The sequence below is a fragment of the Thermobia domestica genome, chromosome 13, assembly GCF_964235325.1.
Source record: "Thermobia domestica chromosome 13, izTheDome1.hap1.1, whole genome shotgun sequence".
NCBI lineage: Eukaryota > Metazoa > Arthropoda > Insecta > Zygentoma > Lepismatidae > Thermobia > Thermobia domestica.
In genome coordinates, this window is record NC_137466.1 from 94,050,620 (window position 1) to 94,055,696 (window position 5,077).

At 37.4% G+C, this 5,077-nt stretch overlaps 1 pseudogene; it reads left to right on the plus strand.

Annotated features, from left to right (window-relative positions):
- Positions 1-1,976: 1,976 nt before the first annotated feature.
- LOC145668344 (transitional endoplasmic reticulum ATPase pseudogene) lies at positions 1,977-4,577 on the plus strand (annotated as a pseudogene).
- The last annotated feature ends 500 nt before the right edge of the window (positions 4,578-5,077 follow it).

Sequence of the window (5,077 nt, forward strand, 5' to 3'; positions counted from 1 at the left end):
AAAAAGGTACAATAAATTGGAAAGAAGTTTTGGTGGTCATAAGAAAATGAAATTAATTTCGAAGTAGAGGTGCAGTTGCCAGGACTAAAGAGAAGAACCTCGTAGAATTATCCATAGTGGGAAAGTCTATTTAAAGACAATATCGATGATCGCTTTAAGATCATCAATATAGAAATTGCGAATTTTCATGTAGACTATCAGACGCACTCTTATGGAGTGAACGAATTTTATTGTGCTGTAGCATATGCAGGCACACTTGCAGGAATTTATTTCGGGAGGGTTCCAAAGCTTTCTGGGGGGGGAAATAAATTCAATAAGACGATAAATTATATTAAAATTTGTAAAATCGCCTCTAAAATTAGGTTAAATTTACAGAGAAGTCGAGATTTCGGGGGACCCCGGACCCTCAAGGCCCACCCCTGCATATATCCCTGAGCATATGTATATTTTACTCAACTTTTGGAGGAGGACAGAAGAGATTCTCAAAGAACTACTCGCCGGGAATTAAAGACACAAAATTTAGAATTTGGACTTTTTATTGAAGATAATTAAAAATCTGTTCCAGCGTTTTTTTCTTTATATTTGATCCTGAAGCGAAAAAAGAAGATGAAAGGGAAAACAGAGGACGGAAATAATTATATTGGAATGTCAATATCTCGGAATCTCTTACGTTTAAAGACATAACATTCGGATTTAGACTTGTCTTTTAAGATAATTGAACAATGTTTTAAGGTTCCATAGTATTTGACCTAGACAGGAAAGAAAGACGTTCAGCAAATCGAAATCCACGAGATCTTGTTATTCCTTAGATTTAGATAAATCAAATTTAGAATTTAGACTTTGCATTTAAAATAATTAAATATGTGTTTCTGGATTTTTTTGATATTTTACATAAAAGAGAGAATTTCTAAATGAAATCGGCGTTGTATGTTATCTTTGCACGACGAAACGATTGAACCGTTTGAAATGGATTTTGAGCGTAATTACCGCTTCGATCAGTGAAGCCATATCTAGCATCTTGGTGTAGATCTAGCATAATCCACAAGCATTTAGCATCTAGCATCTTGACTTTAGCATCCTGGCCAAATCTAGCATAATTTCATTTTACCCTTTGTTAAAAAGAAAAAGAACGAAAATTTAGATGGTTTAAAGACTGTCAGGAATTATTCTTTTTAGTTGAAGCGATGGTTGGAGCAATGAAACCAGTCAGTATTTCTGCGGTTGTAATTTTTTGTTGAATTCAGAGCAAATGCAAATGTTCAAAAATAGCAAACGTGAGTGCAAAACATATTTACTTACCCATAGTTTTATTACTGCCAACTGACACCTGAATGTGTGATTATCTGGGATGTTTCTGTTCCTTTCAATTTACAACTTGAGAGGGGAGGGATTTGAGCGTCAGGGGACAACTAGTAATACACTAAAAGAAATGCTTAAGGGCTGTGTCGAAAGCGGCATGTTGTATATATATTTCTTAAAATGTTATCCATTCATAAAATATAAATTCGACCATTCTCCCCTATAACGTGCCATTTATCATCATTCCTAACAGCGTCATATTAAAGTACATGAATACAGTTAATACACTTCATTAAAATAATGAAAATAAGTAGGGGCCGTTTCTTTAAAATTAGTTAGGAAAGATAATTTGAAAATCTGGCATAATTTACAAAAATCTAGCATAATTCAGACCCGTGTTTGGCATCATCGCGAGTCTCGAGTATGGCAACCCTGGCTTCGACCGAGTTGTGTTTTAATCATTTGACTTTGATTAAAATATGTGTTCTAAGGGCTGACGGGATTCAAATACACCTTTCAGTTGTGCTTTTGGTAAACGTTATTTTTACCGTGCGAAAAACAGAAATTTCAGCTAGTATCTGATAAAAACTGTAAATAATCAATCAACAACAATCACACAGTACTTCTTTACAGTGTTAAATAATTACTCCACTAGTAAGTAATTTCCATAACAATGATGTAAGAAGATATACTGTTTTCCATTCATTATTTTATATTGGTTACAAGAAAAAAATCTACAAAAATGTCTGAAAATTCTTCGCCATCCTCTTCAGCTACGATTAAACTAAAGGTCGAGCAGGACAATGCAATTCTGGAATCCTACTTAGCGGAGCTTGCCGAAGCCACAATGACAGAGCTTGGCATAAAAGAAGGAGACATAGTGCTAATAAGGGGTCAAAAGAGATCTAACACAGTTTGTCGCGTCAGAAAAAGCAAGAAAGTCCCTACATCAGTGATCAGCTTGAACGAAACTGCCAGGCACAATATAAGAACACGTGTAAATGGTTACGTTTTCGTCCAGCATGTTCAAGAAATACAGAGTTGTACGTCTATATTTATATCTGTCTTTGATGATAGTTTACCGACTGGATCTAAGGCTCTTGATGATCGTGCGCATTCCACTATATTCGAAAAATATGTTAAGTTTTATTTTAGCGATAAAGATATCCCGGTTCAAGATAGTAATGTTCATTATGTTATTCGCGATTCTGAATTGTTTCAGTTTGTAGTAAAGCAAGTAAGTCCTGAACCGTATGGTATTGTCAAAGCTGAAACACATATTATCCTATCGACTGTGCCTGTTATAAAGAACGACTACTTAAGATACTTGAAAGCTATTGGCTATGACGATATTGGAGGGTACAAGAAAGAAATTAGTGCTTTGAGAAAGATTATCGAACTTTCGCTCTCTGAGCCTAGATTGTTCCATACTCTTGGAATCAAACCTCCTCGAGGAGTCTTGCTGTACGGCCCTCCAGGAACTGGAAAGACGTTGATTGCAAAAGCCATATCTAACGAGTCAGGAGCCCACTTCTTTGGAGTGAATGGACCAGAAATTATGAGCAATTTTCTTGGAGGTTCTGAGGCAAATCTTCGAGCTCTTTTCCAACGCGCAAGTCAATTTATTCCATCCATTATATTCATTGACGAAATAGATGCCATTGCAACCGATAGAAGCCAAAGCTTTTCTACCCACGGTACGGAGCAAAGAGTTGTGGCTCAATTGTTATCCTTAATGGACGGACTAATTGAGAATTCGAGTGTAGTAGTGCTGGCAGCAACGAATCGACCAAATGTGATTGACTCTGCGTTGAGACGAGGAGGTCGATTTGACAGGGAAATTTACATTGGTATTCCATCGCCCGCTGACCGTTTAGAGATTATTAAAATACTAACCAGAGACATGAAGTTAAACACTGACGTGAATCTCCAAGATTTAGCCCAGTATACTCACGGATTCGTGGGAGCTGACTTAGCTCTACTATGTACTGAAGCGGTATTGCATCGAATAGGAACTGAGATGCAGAAGATAGATTTAAATAACATAAAAGAAGAACTGAAAACTATCAGCATTGCCATGGAAGATTTTAATTTTGCAATGCAAAAAGTTGGGCCGAATATTCTGAGGACAAATATGCTACAGATATCTAAAGTTACCTGGAATGATATTGGAGGTCTCGAAGAAGTCAAGAAGGAATTACAGGAGTTGATTCAGTTTCCAATTCAATATCCTGAGAAATACGAAAATTATGGCCTTAAGCCAGCAAGAGGTGTATTATTCTTCGGTCCTCCAGGTTGTGGTAAAACTTTGCTAGCTCAAGCTGTAGCCGGAGAATGTAAGGCTAATTTTATTTCTATAAAAGGACCGGAACTTCTTAGTAAGTGGTTTGGTGAATCATGCAAGAATGTCCGAGATTTATTCAATAAAGCAAGGGCAGCAGCCCCTTGCGTTATTTTCTTCGATGAATTAGATTCCATTTCACATCGAAGAGGAGGAGAATTTGATTCAGGTGCTTCAGACCAAGTCACAAATCAACTTCTTACTGAAATGGACGGAATGACTCGGAACATTAACTTGTTTGTAATCGGTGCTACCAATCGACCAGATATAATTGATTCTGCCCTTTTGCGACCTGGTCGTTTGGATCAAATCTTCTATATCCCATTGCCAGATGAAAGTGGAAGGTTGTCCATTCTCGAAGCTAATCTTCGAAATTCTCCGCTAGCTAAAGATGTTGATCTAAAGAGTATTGCCAGTAGAGCTGTTGGATATTCAGGAGCAGACATCACTCAACTGTGTCAAAAAGCCTGTAAATTTGCCATCAGAGAAAGTATAGAGATGGATATGGACATCGCATCGACTTCCAGAAAGGATGTAGTACCGCCAAAAGCACAGCTCATGATGAAACACTTTGACAAAGCCTTCGAAACGTCTCAGAGAACTGTATCGAATGAAGATCTCAAGGAGTACGAAGAATTTGCAAAATCATTCCGTAAATCAGGAGGTTCGAGTAGTAATCCAAACCAAAATTCTTTTCTCTACATCTAAATTTTTATCTATCTATTCCCAGCTTAATAGAGCTTCTTTTCTTTTGCTATCACTTATGTCAGTAGCACTAAGATGTGTATGTGTGCAATTTAAATTTTTAAAATTAGTTACAAATAATTATAGAAGGTCCTTGATATATTTGTAAGTAAGATTGAAAATAAATTTACTACATTCTTTGTCTTAATGACAGAAATATACTGATTTAACCATGTACTTACTTACGTTTGTTTTCTTTCTGACAGAAATATACTGATTTAATCATGTACTTATTTACGTTTGCTTTCCTTATATTTAACCATGCTTTCTAAATGTACTGGAGAGGTTTGAGAAAAGCCTTCAGGTCTCATCCTAAACGAAGAGAAAATACCAACCTACACCTCCTCGCGGGAGAAAGCGGGCAACGTCTTTGGCGGCTAACGTAGGTGGGGACCGATCGATTCCCAGAATAAGAGGTCAGCTTCTACCAATTGCTAACGGTCTTCTCGGGGGGCGCATGAGCGGGTGGAGGTCAGGGCACCTTCTTGTCCTTAGGACGGGAAACTGTTCTAAAAGGCGGATGAACCAGTAGATGGTCAATGGCATGAAGATGTGGAAAGAAAATGGGAATACTATCACATTATCTTTTTCCCAGAAGGGACGAATGAGGAGAATAAATAAATATGATGGTTCTTCCTGAGGTAAAAAATTCCGGAGGTATTATAGTCCCCCATTCGGATCTCCGGGTGCGGA